The following is a 26,374-nucleotide window of genomic DNA, read 5'->3' as shown; positions in this document are numbered from 1 at the left end:
CATTTTTGTTGGATAAACAGCAAAGTATGTCCTTAAAAAAAAAAATCCCTTTCAAAGGTCTCCTTGGGAGTATATAAATCATTTTTTCCAGGAATCACCGAGTTCCTTCGAGTCAAAATTCACTACAAGAAAAATGTGAGTCTCTAAATCAAGTCTCCAATGAGTCTCTAAAATCATGTCTCCATCACCAGTGGTCATTCCACAACGAGTCACAAAAATCGAGTCATTCTCAAAAGTTCATTTTGAAAGCGTCACTCTTTGAGTCATTCCTCGAAAAAGAAGAGAGAGAGGAAAATGTCAATTCAATCCCCGGGGTTTCCAAAACAACCCTAAAAAAATGTCAAACATAATCGTTGAGAGGTAATTCTTTAATACCTCGTCTCCACTCGGACCATCGTTTCTTCGATCCTTTCAGACGAGCGATGTCATCCACATTGTCCGTTTCCTCGAGTCATATAAGTGGCTTTGTTCTCTTTGATTCCTCAATCGATTGGACAAGTACAACACCAATGTTTTGAAGTATTCCATGGTCAGCACCATTCTGGGGCCAAGAAGTGATAAGAACCTTCACCATTCTCCCATCACAGAAGTAATCACAGAATTTTTAGTCTTTCATTAAGAAGAAATTCTATTTCAGCTAATAAGGGCATCAATTCTCTCAAGCAGCGGGCAAAATCCTCCAAGTCGGATTCAGGGGCAAGTGCTATAAAAAAAAACATACACAACCTAGGGTGAAACCCAACCATCATCAATCTCTTTTACACAAACCCAGGGTAGAACCCGGTTAATGGTTAACCATTTTTTTTTTTTTACGTAAAACCTAGGGTGAAACCCTAACCAATAACCAACCATTTTTCACCCAAAACCAAGCCATTTGATCATTTCGACTTTAGGTGGACCCTTGGTTCTCAAAGAAAAAAAATAAAAATACAACAAATCTCTTTTCAAGCCCTCATTAAGAGGCAAAACATCTTTTCAAGTCCTCTAAGAGGCAAAACTTCTTTTCAAGTCCTCTAAGAGGCAAAATCTCTTTTCAAGCCCTCGTTAAGAGGCAAAACATCTTTTCAAGTCCTCTAAGAGGCAAAACCACTTTTCAAGCCCTCATTAAGGGGAAAACCTCTTTTTTTTCAAGTCCTCTAAGAGGCAAAATTTCTTTTTAAGTCCTCAAAGAGGCAAAAACATCTTTAAGTTGCAAACATAAATCCATGCGTTTGATCATTTCATTTCAAAAAAAGAAAACCAACGGCGGGGTTTCCTCCTCTGCCCATCCTCAAAATTTGCTCCTTCTGAAAGCCACTGGCTCTCATAAATCATTTTTATGATAGCCAGTGGGGGGCAACTGTGAATACTCAAATTTTGAGGCTCAAAAGCCAGTTTTCCCGGACTGCAAACAGTCCGGCCGGACCGGAGGCCATTTTGGAAATTTACCGGAATATGCCAATATGGTACTTAAAACGTCCGGGACGTCGCGGAAACGGACAATGTGCGAGGATCGTAGAACTGGTTCCAAAATAATTTTTGGAGGTCCAGAACTCCCGGAAAAGCCCCTGGATCGAAAAACTAGAAAGTCCGCTGCCGCCGCCGGTGATAGTGGCTGCGGCCGCCGAGCCCGGCGGCCTGCCCGAGCCGCCGAAACAGTCCGATTTTGCCTATAAATAGTGGCCCCGGCACTCATTTCAAGGCACTCAGTTTGTGTTGAGGGACGCTCCTTCTCCCCTACGCTCCTTGCGATTCTTTACTGCTTTTCTGCATTTTAGTTTAGCTTTATTGCTTTCTTGCTTTGTTAAGTGGTCACTAAATTTAAATTAATTAATATTCTCTTAACGAGGAGCTTAACCTAGAGTTAAGAAGCGGTCGACAATTAAATCAGGTACATGAACTAAACTCTGCCTATTTAATTTTAGCACTTCATGCATGCTTCTCTTCTACTCCTAATAATTCTACAACTGCATAAATGCATTCACGTCAATCATTAGGCAAACAAATTGCCTCAATTAAATAATTTAGGCTAAATGCCCGGTTAATCAATAATCGAGGTATAAAAGCCTAAATTCGACAATATTGGCTTAAAATACCTAGCTAATTAATAGCTATGGTATAATCGCTTTTATGTCGAACAAATCCGGCTTAAGTCCAATTAATTAATAATTGTGGCTAAAAGGCCTTAATTAAACACGTTTTTCTTGGCAATAAATTGCCTATATTGCAATTCAATTGATCACTTTCGGCTAACAAATTGCCTATAAGTAGATTAATCATTTTCTTAGCGACAAATCGCTTGAATCAAAATTTTGGCTAAAAGCCTTCAAATATCAACTTTTGGCAAGTAAGTTGCCTTAAATCAATCAATTTTGGCGACAATCGCCCAATCATCAATTTTTTGGCAATAAATTGCCTAAATCAATATTTTTGGCTAAAAGCCTTTAAATAATCAATTTTGGCGACAATCGCCTAAATCATATCAATTTTTGGCAACAATTGCCTAAATCAATCTTTTTGGCTAAAAGCCTTAAATCAACATTTTTGGCAACAAATGCCTAATCAATCAACCTTTGGCAAAATGCCTAAAAATGCACGAAGCATACACACACCCATGCATAAAGCATACCCATCCAAAGCCCTCTAAAAGAGGCCTATCGAACTACGTTGACTTTGATCTTCCATTCAAACGGAAGTACGTAGGCACGTTTGGGATTTAACCTCGAGCGGCAAGTCGAAATCACATAAACATTTTCATTGGTCCGATTACATCCTTGCAAAGCATTCATTCATTGGTTAGTTTATCAATATGACATAGTCTCGGGATCCACCTCGGGTTCGTAGACCATGCCTTAAACATTGGGTTAATTAATCTAGTATTTAGGTTAATTAAAATTGGAGTCACTTAGGGGTTTTTCCTAGTTTACCCTAAAATAATTAAACAAGGTGGCGACTCATACATTCACGTGCATTTCTAGCCTTAGTCACATGCATTTACTTGCTATGATATTTTGGGGAGGGGTTCACACTTTCTTCCTTCTTTTACACTGTATAACCACTGATTCTTTTATTTTTGCAGTTGTTTCTGACTCCATGGGATTGTGATGCTTGGAGGACTTATCCGGGCCGTGAGGTGGCAGAGCTGCATACTCGGTCAAGGTTCCTGTTGCGGGGGTACTGGGCTGTTCAGTATTTCCTCGGGGAGAGAGTTTATGACACTCCGATGGCTCCAGCGCAGTGGCGAGTGCCTCATGCTCCTCCTCGCTATATGTGCCTATTGGAGGGCATGACCCGGGAGGATCTGGAGGTGGAGTATAGGGGCTTCTCAGCTAACGATTTTCTGTCTGCTGGTGACTTCCCCGTCTACTTTTCCTCTCCGATGCAGGCGCAGCTTCCCGAGATCCTCGAGTATACCCAAGTGACTTTCTTATCTTCATCATTTTTCACTGTTTAACCAATCGATTAAATTTCTTCCTCTGTGATTCGTTGCAGGAGCGGAAGACACACAAGACGGTGGCCCATTATAGAGCGGAGGCTGCAGCTGAGGCAGGGGCAGCAGTTGCTCCGGCCGGACCGGTGGGGGTAGTATTGGGCGATGTCCCCTTCCCACCTGGTATGGAGGTGGTGCTGGATCCTGGTCTAGGCCTGGGATTGGGCATCACTATTCCTGCTGACTTTAGGCGAGCTCCTCCACCACCGCAGTTGGATCCTAAGCATGCCACACACGTGAGTACTAAACTGAATTTATAAATTTAAGAATATTTTACCTGAATGAGTCCTTATTGAACGTCTTCCTGTGCTCGCAGGTGCCTGTTTGGAGATATCTGGAGATTTGCCAGGGATTTGGCTTTGCTCGGTCTTACATCGCCCAGCTCTACTCTGAGCGCCATGAGAGGGTATGTGTGATCTTTTTTTTGCTTTACCTTCTTCTTTATTCTTTGCTTACCTTTTCTTACATATCTCTGTTTTTACAGGACCTGGAGATCGGGAGGCTGTGGAGGCACCAGTCTCGTCAGTCCAGTGCTGTGAGCCGACTCCAAGCGGAGGTGGACCAGCTCCGGACGAGATTAGAGGTAGAGGGTATCCCCCTAGACTCCTCTGATGAGGACGATGACGGCTCTTCCGATGACGCACCACCGTCTCCACCCCCTCAGGCGGCTGCTGGTCCGAGCCGGAGGCGACGGTAGCCTTGCCCCCACGTCTCAGCCATTTTGGAACATTTTTGAACATTTAGTATTTTTTTTTTTTTAGGATGGCTGTACAGTTATATTATTTTTATGATATCATTTACACACATTTTTTTTACAATATTTTGCTTTTATTACATCGTTCTATGTGTTTATATTTTACAACTGTGAGATCTTATTCCTGCAGAAACAAACACAAACACAAAAACAACAAAACAGCGGTGTCCCATTTATCCACCAAAGTGGTCCACCTCGTTAGCAGTCAATGGACTAATTTATTGTAAATGAATGTAATAAAAATGAAATAAATAAAGAGTAAAGTACTGAACTTAAAATACAACAAAAATCAATTCATAAACAGAAGCGGATCCTAATACTTACCTGACAATGCGGTTAATGTCGTCATAAAGATTTAACCTCCTTATTGTACAAACCGTCCTTCTTATTAATACAGGCTTAAATGTCCACTAACTAGGGCAATCCATGCATAAATGTCTTTCCAACCACCATTGGCAGCAAACATCAAGTCGAATAATTATGGTGCTCCGTTCCCTAGACCCTTTTACTCTTCTATAAATGGAGGCTTACCTTTTACATCTTCTTCACTTCCAGCGTTCAAAGTAGATCCATTTCTTAGATAATCCTTTTCCATGGCCTTCAGAAACTAAGTCTCATCCTTTGTCCAATCCATCCCCGACGACCTATGGAAAATTCCTCCTATGAACCAACTCGTTTGGCTGAAATATTTCAAAGATTTAAAACCCGACCATGGCTTCTTGTCTTGGCTCGTCACTCATTTCAATCCTAACACCATGGTTTTCCGGTTTGAAGACTCTGAAGTAACTCCGACCTGTGAGGAAATGTGTGCCGTGATGGATCATCATCCTGAACAAGATGAAACTCCAACTCTACCCCCAGGTCCTAGGTATGATCTAGCTGAGATTGTGGCCCTGTGTCCGTTTTACCTTCCAGATGGCATAAACACGGATCAAGGCCTTCCCTTGGAGCCTTTCCTGAGTAGGGTTCTGTCCATGGATCTAGATTCCTCTTGGATTCGAGCTTGCTGCTTCTTGCTGTTGAATGTGTATGCCATGAAGAACCGCCAACCTGGAACTGGAGATTTCCGACTTCTGACAGTTGTTCGTGACATGCAAATGTATCATCATACTGTCTTCATGATGATCATGGGAGAGACGATGTGTTGGGTTAGGGATATTGCCCTTCACATCACCAACTTCAATGTTCATCATCGCGGCTGTCCAATGTTATTGCAAGCCTAGGCTCTAGACAAGTTAAGCCTGATTCTTCCGATCCCAGCTCATTTAATTCCAAGTTATGGCCCCGCCCATTTTCGGTCTCGGACTCGAGGATGCTTCGATTTTGGGGATAACCCTACGATTCGGTGGACTTGTCCTTGGTGGAGGATCAGACTGGTCACAACCGGAAGCATGAACCTCAACTACGTGTTGTATGCCAGTCTAGACCGTTCCATGGCTTACTTCCTAGATAGGATCAGCCGTCAGTACGGGATGATACAACGTGTTCCCAGAATCCACAACTTTGAAAGTGGTCTTATAACGCCACATCTGTTAACCAATTTGGCTGACCGTTGGCAAAATAGGAACACCAGGTACTTAGATGAAGGAACGACGCAGGACATTGTGACACCTGCATATGTCAATTGGTTCTTTGCCCCATGATGATGTCATGTCCTATGAAGGTTGGCCTCTGCTGATAGGCCCCACTAGAATAACATGTTGTTTGTTGCTTTTTCTGTCTCTTCTATGTTCAGGTGGTGACTTTTTATTTAATGTATCTCCCTTCCTTTTAATTAATGACCCCGATGACTTTGTCTTTATTAATTCCTGCTTTCTACACACACGAATCAACAAAAGACAACAAACCTTTTCTTTCAAAATCATTTGTTGCGTTAGTTATTCGGGCCTCCTGCCCTTGGGTTAATAAATGAAAGCTCCTAAAAAGAAATTATTGTGCAAAGATAACAGCTTTACACTTGGAGGCAACAAAGAATGGGGTGACTATTTTATTACCTGCACCAATCAAACGAAAATAACAAATGTAACTTCTTTATGTATGCATGAACCTATATGAGTACTAAGGTTTTATTCATGGTTTTATATTGATCTTTCCAGGGATATCACTGAGAAAATGTTTTTAACAGAATTCATTGTTTAGGCAGGACCAACAGCCGGAGCATTTAAAACCGGATGAGTCGGTCTTTAATCAAATAAGCAGAGAGGAAGGTCTTGCATTCTTTGATCATAACCCCAGAACAAAAAGAAAAATTTTGAAATTCAAATCCTTTATTAATCTTACTTCTTTTCAACATTATACAGAAGTAAAGAAAATTTATTTTAATACAATGGTCATTTGTTCAAACTACTCATTTTCCTATTCTCCTTCGAGTCAGGTTGATGGCGTTGAGCTACCAATCACAAATCTATCACGAACGCATGGCATAGATTTCGCATTTAAACTAAGCACCACGTGTTGATCCCGAAAATTTTGTTTTATTATTATTTTTACCTATGCTCTAACTTTTGCCTAGGCCACCCTTTTGGGTTTTCAACCTAACGAGCTTATTTCTTGCCTAAGCCGCCCTTTCGGGTTTTCAACTTAGCTGATTTTTTTTTTAATCGAAATCATCATTTTAGGCATAAAATCTTTTCATTTGATCCTGATTGACAATCCGGTTGACAGGCTTCCCTTCCACGGTGATTAATTCAGCGGCGCCTTTTGCTAATAGCTTCTGAACTCTGAACGGTCCATGCCAGTTGGGTTTAAATTTCCCGCCAAGATGATTCTGGGCTTTGTGATCCAATAATCTGATCAATACCAAATCTTCGTTCTTTAAAGCCCTCAGATGTACCCGTTTGTTGTAGAAACGAGCAATCCTTCTTTTTCTCATCTGATCCTGGAATCGAGCATTCAGTCTTCTTCCATAAGAGCGCTAAATCTTCATACCTCTTCTTGACCCATTCTTCCTCGGTCAGACCAGCTTCTACCAAAACCCTGAGAGACTTCTTTTCGAGCTTTATCGGTAACACTGCCTCCATTCGATATACAAGTTCAAAAGGAGAGGCTCCATTCACTGATTTGAAGGTAGTGCGATGCCCCCAGAGCGCGAAAGGAAGTTTCTCGGCCCAGCTTCTGTACCTTTCACACATCTTCGACAGGATTCTTTTAATCTCCTTATTCGCAGCTTCTACTGCACCATTAGCCTGAGGGCGATAAGGAGAAGAATGGTGATGCTCAACCTTATATCTATAAAGCAACTGACCAACATCTGCTTGAAAATGAGAGCCATTATCTATAACTATGTGATGGGGCACACCATAGCGACAGAAAATGTTCTATTCAATGAATCTAGCCACATGCTTGGCGGTTAAGGTTTTGTAAGATTGAGCCTCAATCCATCTAGAGAAGTAGTCAACTGCAACCAATATATACTAATGGCTGTTCGATGCTGCTGGCGAGATTTTGCCGATGACGTCTATGCCCCATGCAGAAAAAGGACAAGAAGGAGTTGTTGGATGGAGTTCAACAGCGGGTAAGTGGCTTTTATTGTCATGATATTGGCAAGCTTTGCAATGACGCACATACTGAACACAGTCACCTTCCATCTGCATCCAGAAATAACTTTGCCTCACGATTTTTCTTGCTAGGCTCATGCCACTTAAATGAGTACCGCAGACTCCTTCATGGACTTTCCTCATTATGTCTTCTCCTTCCTTTTTACTCACGCATCTTAGTAGCATCCCATCCCAAGCTCTTCTATAGAGTTCACCATCGGCTAGGACATAATTCAGAGCCTTTTTTTTGAGAACTGTACGGTCTTCTTTCATCGCATCATCAGAAAAAGTACCATCTTTCATATACTGCAGTATATCCGTAAACCATGGTTCTTCCTCCGACTGCACTGGTTCACAAAATGTTCTTGATAGCACGGGATATTGGCTGCGGTAATGATAAAAGGCTTCTTTGGAACTTTACTTAAATCCTGCCAAGCCGATGCTATGTTTGCCAAGGCATCTGGAATTCTGTTATAGGTTCTTCCTATGTGAGTGAAAGTGATATTGTCAAATAGTGTTGCCTTCTTCAACAAGTACTCGACATAGGGCTTCAATCTTTCTTCTTCTACTTTCCATCTCTCGTTAGCATGTTCAATAACCAATAACGAATCTCCTATTACCTCGACCTCCTTAGCACCAGATGCAAGAAGAGCTTCCATTCCCATGATGCATGCTTCATATTCAGCCATATTGTTAGTGACCGGGAACAACAATCTTTTGCACATTGTGGTGACCTCACCATTAGGTGCTTCTATTACGATACCAGCTCCGGCTCCATTTCTGTTGGCTGATCCATCAAAGTACAATTTCCAAGCCCCTGTTTCGATGCACAGCAAGTGTTCATCTAGAAACTCCAATTCCCATGGTTCGTCATCTGTAATTGGGTTTTCAGCTAGGAACTCTGCCACAACCCGACCTTTGACCGTTTTTTTCGTTACAAACTCTGCATCCACGCTAGACATCTGAATTAACCACTTAGATAGCCGTCCTTCTAGAGTAGGCGTTCTCTGCAAATACTTTAGAGGATCAATTTTGGAGACGAAAGTGACCTTGAAGGAATCAAAGTAAGGCCTCAACTTCTTTATTGACCATACTACTGCCATACATGTTTTCTCCACCATGTTGTACTTCTCTTCAATAGGCAACATTTTCTTGCTAATGTAGTAAATGGCCTCTTCCACTCCAGCGGCGTCCGGCTGTACCAACATTGCTCCAACTACTGCATCTTCTATAGATAGATACAGGATCAGAGGTTCTCCTGGTCTTGGTGAACTAAGTACCGGTGGATTCATCAGGTACTTCTTTATGTGGTCAAAGGCTTTCTGGCAGTCCTCATTCGACTTAACTGGCTGATTCTTCTTCAGTAGCTTGAAAATTGGAGCACAAGTGATGGATAACCTCGAAATAAACCTGCTGATGTATTGAATTTTACCCAAGAAGCTTCTCACCTGACGTTCTGTTCTTGGCGGTTCCATATCTTGAATGGCTTTTATTTTGTCGGGGTCTACCTCAATCCCGTTAGGTCCTACAACAAAACCTAACAACTTCCCTTTTGTTACTCCGAATACGCACTTCTTGGGATTGAGTCTTAAGTTATACTGCTTGACCCGTGCAAAGAACTTCTCCAGCATCTCTGCGTGTTCTTCCTGCGTTCTTGTCATGATCACCATGTCATCTACATATACTTCTAGTCCTTTATGGATCATATCATGAAATAATGTTGTAGCTATTCTCTAGTATGTTGCCCCAGCGTTCTTTAGTCCAAATGGCATCACTCTATAACAGAAGGTTTCGAAGTCCGTGGTGAAAGCAGTCTTGTGCTTGTCCACTAAGGCCATCAGTATTTGGTTATATTCGGAGAATCCGTCCATGATAGAATAACATCCCATTCCGGTAGCACTGTCGATCAAAACATCTATGTGCGGAAGTGGGAAATCATCCTTAGGCAAGGCTTTGTTCAGGTCCCTGTAGTCGACACAGACCCTTATCCTCCCATCTTTCTTTAGCACAGGAACTATATTGGCCAACCATTCCGGATAGTGTACTACTTCTAAGAATCCTGCATCCAATTGCTTCTGGACTTCGACTTTGATCTTATCCTACCATTCTGGTCTGACCCTTCTCCTTTTCTGTTTCATCGGCTTAGCACTTGGATCAGTAGGAATGAAATGCTCTGCTATTGATCTGTCGATTCCTGGCATGTCCGCGTAGCTCCAGGCAAAGACCTCTGAATTTCTTCTGATGCATCCTTGAAGATCCTGTCTAAGCTCAGGTTTAAAGTCTGATCCGATTTCGATTATTTTAGGATCTTTAGTGGTGCTTAAGTTAAATGCAAAATGATGCAATGCATTTATGTCAAATATGCGCGTGGTATAATCAATGCCATGAACGTGACAATCAGGAAAACAAGAAAACAAATAGTCAAAGTTCACTTCCATTGATTGAAATAATAAAGGAAAACCATCCATATTGTTCTCAAAACAAACATCAGAAAAGCAAAATACAGGATTAATTGCCTGCTCAATACATTCATTACAAGTGTTCTTTATTGCCTAAATTACTTCATCTGCATCTGCGTCCTCTTCTTCTTTCGGGGTAGCTTCTGCTTTTTCCTCTTCAAGCTTCATCTTCAATACCTTCCTCTCTGCCTGTTCGGCGTCTTCAGCAACTAATATCGACTAGAGGATCCGTGCCTTGGCCTTCTGCTCTTACACCATCTTGGAAGCTTCATCCCCAATCCCCAAAAAGTCTTCAAACTCGGATATCTTCTTCGACCATTCAGATTCAGTGCTTGCTTGCATCATACCCACTATGAACTCGGTTCCTTCAACCAGCTGTTCCAAGGAAGGTTCCGGAGACTTGATCAATTTCTCTTCAAAATCTGTCATGAATATTTCCAGGCCGGGGTAGGTCTTCCTGTGAACCCCTACCCCCAAATGCCAAAATGCATGTGATGCATATGACTAAGGCAGAAATGCACGTGAATGTATGAGTCGCCACCTTGTTTAATTATTTTAGGGTAAACTAGGAAAAACCCTAAGTGACTCCGATTTTAATTAACCTAGTTACTAGATTAATTATCCCTATGTCTAAGGCATGGTGTGCAAACCCGAGGTGGATCCCGAGACCATGTCATGTTGATAAACCAACCAATGAAATGCATGCTTGGCAAGGTGATTAATGTAATTTGGACCAATGAAAAATGTTTATGTGATTTCGACTTGCCGCTCGGGGTTAAATCCCAAACGTGCCTACGTACTTCCGTTTGAATGGAAGATCAAAGTCAACGTAGTTCGATAGGCCTTCTTTGAAGGGCTTTGAGTGGGTATGCTTAATGCATGAGTGTGTGTATGCTTCGTGCATTTTGTTTAGGCATTTTGCCAAAGAATTGATTGATTTTTAGGCATTTGATGCCAAAAATGTTGATTTTAATGGCTTTTAGCCAAAAAGATTGATTTAGGCAATTGTTGCCAAAAAAATTGATGTGATTTAGGCGATTGTCGCCAAAACTGATTATTTTAAGGCTTTTAGCCAAAATAAGTTGATTTAGGCAATTTATTGCCAAAAGTTGATGATTGGGCGATTGTCGCCAAAATTGATTGATTTAAGGCAATTTATTGCCAAAACATGATTGATTAAGGCTTTTTAGCCACAATTATTGATTAATTGGACTTAAGCCGAACTGTTCGAAATAAAGGCAATTAACCGTAGTTATTAATTAACTAGGTCTTTTTAGCCGATATTGTCGGATTTAAGCTTAACACCACGATTATTGATTAACCGGGCGTTTAGCCTAAATTTATTTAATTGAGGCAGTTTATTTGCCTAATGATTGACGTGAATGCATTTATGCAGTTTTAGAATTATTAGGAGTAGAAGAGAAGCATGCATGAAGTGCTAAAATTAAATAGGCAGAGTTTAGTTCATGTACCTGATTTAATCGTCGACCGCTTTTTAACTCCAGGTTAAGCTCCTCATTAAGGTAATATTAATTAATTTAAATTTAGCGACCACTTAACAGAGCGAAGAAAGCAATAAAGCTAAACTGAAATGTAGAAAAGCAGTAAAGAATCGCAAGGAGCGTAAGGGAGAAGGAGCGTCCGTCAACACAGACTGAGTAAGTTGAAACGAGGGCCTCGGGGCCAATTTATAGGCAAAACGGACTGTTTCGGCGGCCTGGGCCGCTGGGTTCGGCGGCTCGGGCCGCCTGGCTCGGTGGCCTTGGCCGCCGGGGCCAGCAGGCAGGATCGCCGAGGTCGGTTGCCAGACGGCGGCTCGAGCCAATGGGGCCGGCGGCCGGAGCCGCCGTGCCTGGTGACTTTGCTAATTTGACGCTCCGGGGGCTTTTTCGAGAGTTCCGGACCTCCAAAAAATATTTCGAAACCAGTTCCGCGATCCTCGCGATGTCCCGGACGTTTCAAGTGCCATATTGGCATACTTTCGGTGAACTTCCAAAATGGCCTTTGGTCTGGTCGGACTGTTTGCAGTCCGGGAAAATTGGCTCTTTGAGCCTAAAAAAAAATGGGTATTCACAGGCGACTGCAGCCGCTGTCGCCACCGGTGATAGCGGCTACCGCCGCCTTTAAGGGCGGCCGCCACCGCCGCGGCCGGGAAAACTGGCTTTTTGAGCCTCAAAATTCGAGTATTCACAGTTGCCCCCCACTGGCTATCATAAAAATGATTTATGAGAGCCTGTGGCCGTCTGAAGGAGCAAATTTTGAGGATGGGCAGAGGAGGAAACCCCGCCGTTGGTTTTTTCTTTGAAATGAAATGATCAAATGCATGGATTTATGTTTGCAACTCAAAGATGTTTTTGCCTCTTAATGAGGGCTTGAAAAGAAATTTTGCCTCGTAGAGGACTTGAAAAAGATGTTTTCCCCTTAATGAGGGCTTGAAAAGAGATTTTGCCTCTTAGAGGACTTGGGAAGATGTTTTGCCTCTTAATGAGGGCTTGAAAAGAGATTTTGCCTCTTAATGAGGGCTTGAAAAGAGATTTTGCCTCTTAGAGGGCTTGAAAAGAGATTTTGCCTCTTAGAGGACTTGGGAAGATGTTTTGCCTCTTAATGAGGGCTTGAAAAGAGATTTTGCCTCTTAGAGGACTTGAAAAGATGTTTTGCCTCTTAATGCGGGCTTGAAAAGAGATTTGTTTTATTTTTGTTTTTTTTCTTTGAGAACCAAGGGTCCACCTAAAGTCGAAATGATCAAATGGCTCGGCTTTGGATGAAAAATGGTTGGTTATTGGTTAGGGTTTCACCCTAGGTTTTATGTAAAAAAAAAAATGGTTAACCATTAACCGGGTTCTACCCTGGGTTTGTGTAAAAGAGATTGACGATGGTTGGGTTTCACCCTTGGTTGTGTATGTTTTTTTTTTATAACACTTGCCCCTGAATCCGACTTGGAGGATTTTGCCCCTTGCTTAAGAGAATTGATGCCCTTATTAGCTGAAATAGAATTTCTTCTTAATGAAAGACTAAAAATTCCGTGATTACTTCTGTGATGGGAGAATGGTGAAGGTTCTTATCACTTCTTGCCCCCAGAATGGTGCTGACCATGGAATACTTCAAAACATTGGTGTTGTACTTGTCCAATCGATTGAGGAATCAAAGAGAACAAGGCCGCTTATATGACTCGAGGAAACGGACGATGTGGATGACATCGCTCGTCTGAAAGGATCGAAGAAACGATGGTCCGAGTGGAGACGAGGTATTAAAGAATTACCTCTCAATGATTATGTTTGACATTTTGTTTTGGAAATCCCGGGGATTGAATTGACATTTTCCTCTCTCTCTCTCTCTTTTTTTTTTTCTAGGAATGACTAAAAGAGTGACGCTTTCAAAACGAACTTTTGAGAATGACTCGATTTTTGTGACTCGCTGGAGACTCGATTTAGAGACTTAAATTTTTCTTGTAGTGAATTTTGACTCGAAGGAACTCAGTGATTCCTGGAAAAAATGATTTATATACTCCCAAGGAGACCTTTGAAAGGGATTTTTTTTTAAGGACATACTTTGCTGTTTATCCTACAAAAATGGACTCTCTAAAAGAATTCATGAAAGCACTTTTTTTTTTTTTTTTGCCTTAACTTTTGCCTAGTAGCCGCCCTTTTGGGTTTTCGACCCTAGCAGGCTCTTTGCCCTAACTTTTGCCTAGACCGCCCTTTCGGGTTTTCAGCCTAGCGGGCTCAATTCTTGCTCGAAGCCGTCCTTTCGGGTTTTCAACTCCAGCTTTTATTTTTCTTTTCTTCTCTTTTTTTTTATTTTTTATTTTTTTGTTTTTTATATTGGCAAAGAGAAAATGCTATTTATGATGCAAAATTATATTTGTGACGCGCCTTTGCGGCTGCCTACGTATCTCCAAGAACTCTTCGGGGGATGGGGAGAATCAGGTCTTTCGTAGTTTCTTCCGGGGATGCGAACTTTGTGCTCGGCTGGTGCGAAATTCATCTTCGACTTGATGTTAGTGCGGAATTCCTTTCCGTCTTGGTGCGAAATTTATTTCCGACTTGCTGTTGGGGCAAAATTCAATTCCGACTTAATGCTGATTGTGGAATTCATTTTCGATTTGATTTCTTTGGGATTCCTTCCCGACTTGATATTAATACAGAATTCATTTCTGACTTGATTTCTTCGCGGGATTTCTTCCCGGCTTGATGTCTTTGCGGGATTCCTTCCCGACTGGATGTCTTTGCGGGATTCCTTCCCGACTTGATGTTGATGCAGAATTCATTTCTGACTTGATTTCTTTGCGGGATTCCTTCCCGGCTTGATGTCTTTGCGGGATTCCTTCCCGACTGGATGTCTTTGCGGGATTCTTTCCCGACTTGATGTTGATGCAGAATTCATTTCTGACTTGACTTCTTCGCGGGATTCCTTCTCGGCTTGATGTCTTTACGGGATTCATTCCCGACTTTGATGATGTTGAATCAACTTATTGACTCGAGCTCGTATGATAGTGATGACCCTAGGCGAATCTGACTTTGTTGTTGTAGTGGTTTTACCACTAGTTGACTGAAATATGACTTGTATTCATCACAAAGAGTTTTGAATACCCACATTGTGGTGGTAACTTAAGTGGCTTGAGTGTTGAAGAAGTTTTTATGCTTTGAGTTTGTGGCTTCGCCATGTTTGAATTCTTGAGGTTAATTTGATTCCTTTTCTTGGACTTCATCTTCCTCTGAACTTGAAACTTATTTCCTCAATGGTTCTCCTCTCCATAAGGAATTTTGAGGAGACTCTTCCTTTTCCTTGTTTTGAGAAATGATCCTTGTTTATAAGGACACTTGTACTTATGCCATGCTTGGCGCTTGATTTTCAAGGTGTTTGTTGTCATCCAATTTGTGGAAATGACTGCTTCTTTTAACTTGCTTTTCAAAATGTGAGCAGCCGCTTGGTCTTTGTCCTTATGGCTGAAATGATTTGTCATCTACCCTTGATGGGCTTGAATTTAACAGAGAGCTTGCAGTTGACCCATTTTTGACAACTTGATTTCCTGTAGCTTTGTCCTTGATTTCTTTCTTTTGTGCAGAAGTTCCTTTTGACCCATTTTTTTCTTTTGCTTATTTGCTTCCTTTTGACCAGGGGTTCCTTTTGTCCCGTTTTTCCTTTTGCTTGCTTAGAAGCAGCCTCTCCATAAAGAATTTCGAGGCAACTTGATTCTGAAATGACTTGAGTAGTGTATGGATAGCATTGCGACTTCGTGCTGACCCAACCCAATTCCAAACATAACTTCTTTATTCTGTCGCTTTTAAGCTCAAAATTCAGACACCTCTCTATTGGAGCATCTTCCATTCCTGGGTTTTCGGAGAAACCATTCTGGCCCTAACCCCTTCAATCGGCTTTGGCTCGGTACTGTTTGAAGTCTTGCGTACCCTTCGCTGGATCCTTTCCATGATTACCCTTCAAAACTTCCCCTTTGGTGGCGCTTTTTAGGATGCCCCCAGTTTTGATTGATGCGGAGCAAATGAATGCATTTTTCTTTGCCAATTTTTATTATCTTTTTTATCATCATTTTTTTTTAATTTTTTTATTTTTATTATTTTTTTATTATTTTTTTTTTGTGCTTTCACAGGAAAGGATAGGGAAAGAGTATAAACATGATTGGAACGTAAACTGATCCCTTTTTATTGATAAGGCAAAATTTGTGTACAAAAGACACTTAGATTTACAAATTTGAACTGAATGAGAAAAAAACTTGAATGGAAATGAAAAAAAACTAGACCCTAAAAGATAGACTCTAGGTGGACTGTGATGGACTAGGATTGGATTGACTGTAGTGACTTTGTTCTTCTCGATGCTTAAATCGATTAGACAGGTTGTCGTTGGTCTTGAACAATTCCTTTGTTCTTTTGGAGGTTTGATCTCAACCTTCTCAGACACAAACTTCATTCATTTCTAAGAAAAGTTCGAAAGGATCGAACGATTCTTGTTCAGCATTTTTTTTTTGCATTAATCCCATGGTTAGGCAAGGGATTGGTTGATGTTCAGCTTGCTCTTGGGGATGATAGACCCATTGTCAACCAGGTCTTGTAGACGGTTTTCAAAGTCCAGCAGGATTCAGTCTTATGCCCATGTCCTTGATGGTACTCACAGTATTCATTGGCTTTGAAATTCCGGGGCAGGGGTTTTGGTAATGGCCTTGCTTCTAAGGGCTTCAATAAATTTGCTTTCACTGCTTCTCGGAACACCAAAAGGATTGGCATGCCGAGATCAGTATATTGCCTCCTTGGCTGATTGTTTCCCAAATTCCCAACACGTAAAGGTTTTATGGGGATTATAGTGGCTATTTCATTTGTCTCACTGGACCCAGCATGATTCTGCTTCTTGTATGAGTCTTCTTTGAGTTGACCCATCTGGATTAAGTCTTCCACCTTAGTTGCAGTCGCAATGAGCGATTGGAACGTAGGCAGGTACTGTGTTTGAAGCTGTGACTGGTAGACAGGCAATAAATTCTTGATTATTATGTCAACTTGTTCCTGTTCAGAGGGTCGGTTGATCATTTGAGCAGCTTTGGCTCTCCACCTCGAAAGGAACGAGGAGAAGGGCTCATTGTTCTTTTGTTTAGTGGTTTCCAGCTCCCTCCGGGTAACATCCACTTCGATATTATAATGGTACTGCGCGTTGAAAGCATTGCATATGTCCTCCCAATTCTTCATTTTGGAGCGATCCAAGCTTACAAACCATCTTAATGCAGCACCAGTCAAAGATTGCTAAAACAACTGAGCAAGGAGCTCGCTGTTCAGGCCAAACGGGTTGAGGGCACCCACATACATTTTCAGGTGCGTTTTGGGACAAGTGGTTCCATCAAACTTGTCCATGTTAGGCATCGTGAACTTTGTAGGTAATCTTGCTTCGGGGAACAAGGACAAGGAGTCCATGTCCACCACTTCCTTGTGTGTTTTAAGGGCAGTGATTGACCTTTCCAAAAGTTCCAATTTTTCTCTTATTTTTTGAGCTTCCAGCTCAGAAGCAGTTATGGAGGGCATGTCATCTAGGTTAACGGTAGGGTCTGTCGGTTCAGCACCAGGTCCTTGATTGGAGGTAGCAGGTCCACTTCCCCCAGCTGAAGCCCCATTTCCATTTCCACTACCTAGTTCAGCTATTAGTGCAGTCCTCTGGGCAGCTAGTGCCTCATTCATTCTAGCCTCCATTCTGGCCTCCAATTGTTCTATGAGATTTTGGATGTCAAACAGTGATGCCATTGGTGCAAACGGGGTTGTTGGACTTGTGGGTGAGAGCTCAGTTGGTGTTTCGGGTACAGGTGGTCTTTGGAGGAGTACCTGTAAAAGGACATAGTCAAAATGATTAGACTATCCTATATAAGGTGTTTTCATAGGGTATGTGAGATAGTGTGAGGTAGGGTAGTGTAAGGGTAAGGTATTTGGACTTGACCCTATGTAGGGTAGCGTTGGTAGGGTAGGACACCTAGGATAGGACCCAATGGGATGTGATATGTAAGGTAGAGTGCTTAGGGCTGGACACCTCGACTTTTCGAAAGGCCCTAAGTTCTCAAAAAAAATTTTTTTTTGGGCCTTAGGGGCCAAAATGTGAATTTTTGGGCCTTTGAGGCCAACATGTGAATTTTTGGGCCATTGAGGCTAACATGTGAGTTTTTGAGCCTTTGGGGCCAAATTGGGAATTCTTGGGCCTTTGTGGCCAAATTGGGAACTTTTGGGCCTTTGGGGCCAAATTGGAAATTTTTGGGCCTTTGGGGCCAAGATGTGAACTTTTGGGCCTTTGGGGCCAAGATGGGAATTTTAGGGCCTTAGGGGCCAAAATGTGAACTTTTGGGGCCAAATTGGGAATTTTTGGGCCTTTGGGGCCAAAATGTGAACTTTTGGGCCTTTGGGGCCAAATTGGGAATTTTTGGGCCTTAGGGGCCGAAATGTGAATTTTAGGACCAAAATGTAATTTTTCAGGTCTTAGGGACCAAAATGTAATTTTTCAGGTCTCAGGGACCAAAATGTGATTTTCCAGCTTTAAAATGGAATGTTTTTTTTTTCAAGATTCTCTTTTTTATCATTTTCCAGGCCCCCTTTTTTGTGAATTATGGGATGAATGCGTGAATGCGCACAACATCACGTCATAATCTGTTCATGATATGCTTCACATCTTTGGGTGCATACAGTCCTAAGGGATAGGTTCTATAGGCTATGACGCAAATAGAGAATAGGCTTATAAAGGGACCCTTGAACCTTGAGTATGGATATACCTAACCACATGTGAAACAAAGAGTTTCGCGTGGATCCAACGGTACGCATACTCATGGGCCACCCCCAAAAGGATTAGGGATGGTTTGCGGTAACAGGGAGGACGCTTTGGCTGTCCGTCGACATAATCAAAGAGATCTGCCGATCAGTGCTACTTGCTATCCAGACTCAGAAGTTTGAACAGAGAGAGAAGAAATTCATTTGAAATTCATTTTTTATGCAATGGAGAAAAAGATTCTCAATCGTGCAAATAAATCAACAACTTAAAATGTTTTAATCAAATTTGTCAATTAAGTTCAAATTTTCTCATCAAGTATTCTTAAAGAAAGAACACTCGATTCATGTCAAGGTACCCTGCAAAACAAAGCATAGTAAAATAATGCCCTAAAGAAGGGTCGGTTAGTCTATGCAGCAATTGTAGTCCACTTATGCAAAAAGATTACATAATGTCCCCAGCGGAGTCGCCAAACTGTGAACCCCTACCCCCAAATGCCAAAATGCATGTGATGCATATGACTAAGGCAGAAATGCACGTGAATGTATGAGTCGCCACCTTGTTTAATTATTTTAGGGTAAACTAGGAAAAACCCTAAGTGACTCCGATTTTAATTAACCTAGTTACTAGATTAATTATCCCAATGTCTAAGGCATGGTGTGCAAACCCGAGGTGGATCCCGAGACCATGTCATGTTGATAAACTAACCAATGAAATGCATGCTTGGCAAGGTGATTAATGTAATTTGGACCAATGAAAAATGTTTATATGATTTCGACTTGCCGCTTGGGGTTAAATCCCAAACGTGCCTACGTACTTCCGTTTGAATGGAAGATCAAAGTCAACGTAGTTCGATAGGCCTTCTTTGAAGGGCTTTGAGTGGGTATGCTTAATGCATGAGTGTGTGTATGCTTCGTGCATTTTGTTTAGGCATTTTGCCAAAGAATTGATTGATTTTTAGGCATTTGATGCCAAAAATGTTGATTTTAATGGCTTTTAGCCAAAAAGATTGATTTAGGCAATTGTTGCCAAAAAAATTGATTTGATTTAGGCGATTGTCGCCAAAACTAATTATTTTAAGGCTTTTAGCCAAAATAAGTTGATTTAGGCAATTTATTGCCAAAAGTTGATGATTGGGCGATTGTCGCCAAAATTGATTGATTTAAGGCAATTTATTGCCAAAACGTGATTGATTAAGGCTTTTTAGCCACAATTATTGATTAATTGGACTTAAGCCGGACTGTTCGAAATAAAGGCAATTAACCGTAGTTATTAATTAACTAGGTCGTTTTAGCCGATATTGTCGGATTTAAGCTTAACACCACGATTATTGATTAACCGGGCGTTTAGCCTAAATTTATTTAATTGAGGCAGTTTATTTGCCTAATGATTGACGTGAATGCATTTATGCAGTTGTAGAATTATTAGGAGTAGAAGAGAAGCATGCATGAAGTGCTAAAATTAAATAGGCAGAGTTTAGTTCATGTACCTGATTTAATCGTCGACCGCTTCTTAACTCCAGGTTAAGCTCCTCGTTAAGGTAATATTACTTAATTTAAATTTAGCGACCACTTGACAAAGCGAAGAAAGCAATAAAGCTAAACTAAAATACAGAAAAGCAGTAAAGAATCGCAAGGAGCGTAGGGGAGAAGGAGCGTCCGTCAACACAGACTGAGTAAGTTGAAACGAGGGCCTCGGGGCCAATTTATAGGCAAAACGGACTGTTTCGGCTGCCTGGGCCACTGGGTTCGGCGGCTCGGGCCGCCGGGGCTGGCGGGCGGGATAGCCGGGGCCGGCGGGCGGGATCGCCAGGGTCGGTGGCCGGACGGCGGCCCGAGCCAACGGGGCCGGCGGCCGGAGCCGCCGTGCCTGTGACTTTGCTAATTTGACGCTCCGGGGGCTTTTTCGGGAGTTCCGGACCTCCAAAAAATATTCCGGAACCAGTTCCGCGATCCTCGTGATGTCCCGGACGTTTCAAGTACCATATTGGCATACTTTCAGTGAACTTTCAAACTGGCTTTTGGTCCGGTCGGACTGTTTACAGTCCGGGAAAATTGGCTCTTTGAGCCTAAAAAAAAATGGGTATTCACAGGCGACTGCAGCCGCTGTGGCCGGCGGCTACCGCTGCCTTTAAGGCGGCCGCCACAGCCGCGGCCGGGAAAACTGGCTTTTTGAGCCTCAAAATTCGAGTATTCACACTTCCCCCTACTCTGAAATTCTCCTGCAGCTTGTGGGACAAAGAAAATGTGATTCAGATTTGGCCCTCTAATCGGAGAACGGATCTCATACTTTTCCTTCTTCCAATTCTCAGAATATCCCAGCCCGCGTCTATCTTGTTGTCCACATGCCGATGAAAGAGGTTCAAACCTTCCTTGCAACTCCCGGCCTAGCCCTCTGCCATACTGCCATTGCATCTTTTTCATCATCTTCCTTGAAAAAGGACTCATTCTATTTACAGCACTCTTGCTCTCATTGGTGGGCGCATCAATCACTGCCACCTGGAAACCAGACAACGACATTGTCACCTCTAAGCCTTCCACTGTTGCCACATTCAGGTCTTCTTGCGCGTTAACGGTCACCACATCCGTACCCCATGGAATCTTCACTTTTCTGTGTAGGGTAAACGGAATTGCACCTAGAGGATGGAGCCAGGGCCTTCCCAACAAAAGAGCATAGTTGGCTAAGATATCAAGAACAACCACATCTACCCAGCTCTCTACAGCCCCTGTGGAGATCTTCGCTCTAAAAGTTCCTTTTGCGTTCCGCATAGTGTTGTCATAAGCTTTGACCACCATGTTTGATGGTTCAAGTTCTGACTCCTCAATTTTAAACTTGGATAGCATCTTCAACGGACACACACACAGGGCCGATCTGTTATCCACCATTACATTCCGGGTGTCACGCCCGTTAACGACAATCTGGATGTATAATGGCTTAAAGTGGTTCCTTCCTTCCGGTGGGAGATCCGAATCAAAGAAAGTGACTTCGCCAATTCTATGCTATAGCACGTTGATCATGTCAACACTTTGAATCCGAGCAGGCACTCTGACAAAAGTCAAGGCTTCTAATAAAGACTCTATATGCTCTTTGGATGCTATCAGCAAATCCCATAATGAAATATCTGCTCTTGTTCTCTGCAATTGGCTCAATACTGAACTGGCGGTTACACCGCTGGGTGCTCGGTTTTGACTGCTCTCACCTACCTTGACAGTCTTCTTCTGTACCTTCACTACTTCCTCTTCTTTCTTCTTTTCTTTTGGCTCTTCTTCGCCCTTTTCTGTTGCTTTCTTTTTCGTTCCATCAGCAGCAATATCTTTTCCCTTAGTCTGCACATTGCCATCGGGATTGTATATTCGTCCACTCCGGGTCAAGCTCTGGACGCCTACCTCATTCACGTCCTCTTCACTGCTATAATACCACTGCTCTTCTTGATCAACTAAGCTTTTTTGGATTGCGAGCTGGATTTGCTCGTCTTCATCTTCTTGCACATCGCCCACTTTTACTGTAATGCTCTTCTCAATCTCTATTTTCACGGGCATCTTCCCTTCCTCATCGCTACTACAGTCATCCCATATATTTAACATTGCACACATCCGTTCTTCCCATTCGGCCTCTGCCAACACAACCTCTTCCGGCAATCCACTTCCGATTGCATTGATTGATCCACCCGACTGAGACTTACGGGGCGGATAATTGTACTGGTATTGGGGGAGTGGATTGTTCTTGGTGCTGGGCTTGTTCCTCTCAGAAGGCTTGGTAATTTTTCCGCTGTCAATCAGATCCTGGATATCGTGCCTCAATTTGAAACATTCATCAGTCGAATGTCCCTTGCACTGATGGTAATCGCAATTCCGATCCATATACCTTCCACGCACAGGTTTAGTCGGATCGACCGGGAGCTTTGAAGGTACTCCATTCTTGATACATGACCTCAACACTATACTCAAGGGCCTTCCTAGGTCGGTGAATTCTCTTCTCACTCTTTCATTGACTGCACCCACGGTATTGCTGCTTCCTGACTGATTCTGAGTGCTACTTCCGAAATTTCTGTCATTGTAGGAGGTCCGATAGTTTCCAAACCCTCTGTTCTTCTTCTTTTCCTCCTTATACAGCTCCTCTATATTCAAACCAGCTCTTTGAACTAGAGCAAAATCAGTGAGAGGTTGGGTCAACATTCTCTCTTTAAAGAAGGGTAGCAAGCTTCTACTGAAGATTCTAATTAGCTCTTGGTCCTTCGGCCTCGTCTGGACCCTGTATAGCTTAGTTCTCCACCTCCTGTAGTAGTCAGAAAAGCTCTCATCTTTTCCTTGTCTCAGACTCTCCAAATCACGCAAGCCAAACTCGTCACTCTCATCAGTCTTAAAATGCTTAAGAAAAGCTGTCTGCAGTTTGATCTAGTTCTTCTGAATCTCTTGATCTAGACCATCATACCATCTCCGATAGTCCTTATGGAGTGTTTGTGGGAACGCTTGCAAAACATCCTCCTCATTATACCGGTTCATTTGAGAAACTCGGAGGAATTCAGACAGATGAGAACGGGGGTCATTATCTCCCTCAAACACAGTATGCTTGAATGTTTTAAATGAAGTGGAGTTGGTTGGATGCAAGACATACTCGGTTACATGAAAGTTGGTGACCGGGTCCTTTTCCTTTACTACAGACATTTTCTCAACCTTGTCCTTTAGTTCAGCAAGTTGCTTGATCACGTCATTCTCAATAGGGACAGTGTTTCCCATAGAAGTCTGATTATCTGAAGCAGGTTCTGTGATTTGCCTCTCTTCAACCACAGGTTGACTGCTTGAAGCGGGAGGATTTTGATTTTGTGCCCTATCTTGGGCGAGAGCAGCTGCCACTATCTGAGCAATAGTCCTTATCTGAGCTTGAGAAAATCTAGGTTCATCCTCCATATCATTAGCCATTTCCACCGGGTCTGAATCAGAATCTGAATCCGATGAACTTGAATAACTCACAGAACTGACTTGGATAGACTCGGGGATCGGGGATGTTCTGACTAGGCGTTGACCAGGGTGTCGGTTCCAAGCTCTCGAAGTAGTTTCCCGGGAAGGATCAATTCTGACAAAAAATGCCTGAGTTAAAGTAGGTCCTGCATGTATGCATGAGAAAATGAAAGCACATAGGATGAGAGATGCATTTCTAATGTGCTAAGACCAGTATGGAAATAAGATCTCGATTTCAACGACTGGATCCAAAAATTCGGTGTGAATAATATGATAATAACTTATTTTGTATTTGAACATTTCGGGCATTATCTGTCGTCAACCGTTCCTTATGGATTTACGATCGACTATTTTCTCTCGAATCCCTAACTTTTGCCTCAGAATAAAAGAATTTCCGAGTGGGATTTTATTTTGTTGTGTATTTTTTATATCCTTACTTTTTGCCTTGGAACATATGGCCCCAAACAGGATTTCATTTTATTTTGTTACAAATTTTGTAATCTCTCACTTATTTTCAGATAATGCGGGAAATGTAAAAATACAAAGGAACTGCAACCCCCTTATATCTCCCTTTTCTTTTGGGTATAAATTCACTATAAGTGTTTGCATTATATTATTCAAAATGAATTTGAGGTCCAGTCTCAAAATCAAGGTCAAACGTCCATACCGGAAAGTAGCTCTTATTGATGCATGGCTGAAAAAGAAAAATGTTACATGATGCATGAATGCCACAACATATGTACAGTTTATATCATACAGGGGAACGGGAGTTGGGAAATGCATGCCTTCCAACCTTATTTCTCCCACACACAAATTCCATTGATAAAATTCCGACATCTGTTTCCTAGGAATTGGTCTAATCTCGACAACCAACAGGGGGTTTTGAGATTGACGATATCAACTCTCGGAAATGAATGCGGCATAACAACAGCAAATAGAACCGGGTGTTTCCTTAAGGGAAGTAACTACGGTTTTTAACTAGATGCATTGGTTTTAGTCTTATTAGGCTTACAAAGTCTGGGTTCCGCAAACAAGATTCGGGCTTTGTTGGGCCTACTCCTTTTGACGCACCTTTAAGGTACTAGGCTTGCGGTTGGTAGTAATGTTAATTCTCGGATGGATGCACCTAAAACGCAAGGTTTAGGCTAGATCCACCGTCAAACTTAACACTAGTACTGAAGGGTGATACGGGTAGAATGTGGTGAGAAGAGAGAAATGCAGTATGAATGCAAAAAATCCTATAAAAGAAAATAAAGCAATTAAGCACATACGGACGATTAACAATTTTCCATCGGCTTTTCTAATCAATTTTATTTAGAATAAGTAGGTTTTTTAGAGTCAATTCCTAATTGCAACCACTTAATTTATTTATTAAAAACAACCGGGGATTAGTGGGTGCAAAATCCCCAGTGAAGTCGCCAAACTGTTTTCGCCCTAATTGAGATCCTTTAAAACCCCAGAAAAGTATATCGGAAAACTTCTTTTACTTGTTTAGAATTATTATTGGAAAGTGGTGATAAAACCTTTTGGGAATACGGTGCCGATAAATCGGTCTTATAAATTATTTTTAGTCGCCACCCATTATTTCGGCAATGGGACCGTTTCCAATTTTAATTTATAAAGTGACTCCATTTAAACCCAATTTTTATTTAAGGCCAATTATTTGAAGAACTGGTCAGGCGCACCATGTGCGATTCTAGGTAATGGAATTGGGCACGTCGGCCCGTTGGAAACCGACGCCCAGAAAATCGGCCTCTTTTAACCTACAATTTCTAATCGATTATTTTAGAAAAGCCAAATTGTTTAATTAAACCCAACCTGAATAAGTCGAACCGAGTTCCTATGTGAAAAATTAATTAACCGTCCCAACTAGGTTCATTCATTGCATTCAAAGTAAATCATCATCACATTCACCATTCATCCATAGCAAATATAATTAAAAGACCCGCTCTTGCCTTATGGTTAAAGGCGGGCCACAAACCGGATTTAATAATATACTTAAACAATAAATAATAAATCCTAAAATCTTATAATCATAGTAAATTAGTTTGTTTGATTTGATTAGAACACAATTTGCCCATTATTGGTCATTTTCTGAATTAAAATTAATCACTTGCTTAAATGACATAAAATTAAAATAAAACAAGAAAAAGTGTCCTGGAACCCTAGAACAGTTGCGTCACACAGCTGTTCTATGAAGAACAGTTGCGTGATGGAACTCCTAGTTGCGTGGCGCGACTGTTCGTGAGTTTATTAAAATTCCCAGTTTTATTAACTATTTATTAAAAACATAACATTAAACGAAAAACATAAAAATGAAATGAAAATTATTCCCACGAACAGTTCCGTCACGCAGGTGGTCCAAGCAAAGTCAAGGTCTTTTGGACATGAACAGTTGCGTCACGCAGGTAGTAGCTGCGTGACGCAGCTACTCTGATCTGTAACTACCTTCTAAACTACTCTTTTTACGTGTTCTTTTTGTTAACAGTGGTTTAACATAACTCAGAAATGCTCAGAAATGGGCAAAATGTTGTTTAACCAATACCAAGCTAACTAAATACTAAGAAAATGAGATCTTTAACAAATAAATAACTAGAAATGAAAAGGGAAGGTTTAAATGATTACCTAACCCTCAGATTTGAGGATTGCATGCGCTTTGGTTGATTTAGGACACTGCTTCACGATCCCAGAGGTGTTTGTTGCCAAGTGTTTGCAAAATAAACGTTTCTTTTTCCTTTTCTCTCTTTTTCTCTTCTTATGTTCTTTTTTTGTATTTTTTTTAGTTTTCAATCTGTATATCTAACGGCCTGATCTTCCTCAAGGTTACTCACTTGAGTTCTTGGGGAAGAAACCCTAGCCGTAAATCAAATGTTTCTGCCTAAAATATTGAAGTCCAAAGAAAATGAGAGAAGAGGTCCTTTTTGTTTTTAACACAAAATGTTGTATTTATATGGGTA

This window comes from Jatropha curcas, chromosome 7 (genome assembly GCF_041381405.1).
Source record: "Jatropha curcas cultivar XTBG-Jc1 chromosome 7, XTBG_Jcur_1.0, whole genome shotgun sequence".
NCBI lineage: Eukaryota > Viridiplantae > Streptophyta > Magnoliopsida > Malpighiales > Euphorbiaceae > Jatropha > Jatropha curcas.
Note: the sequence above shows the minus strand (reverse complement) of the source record.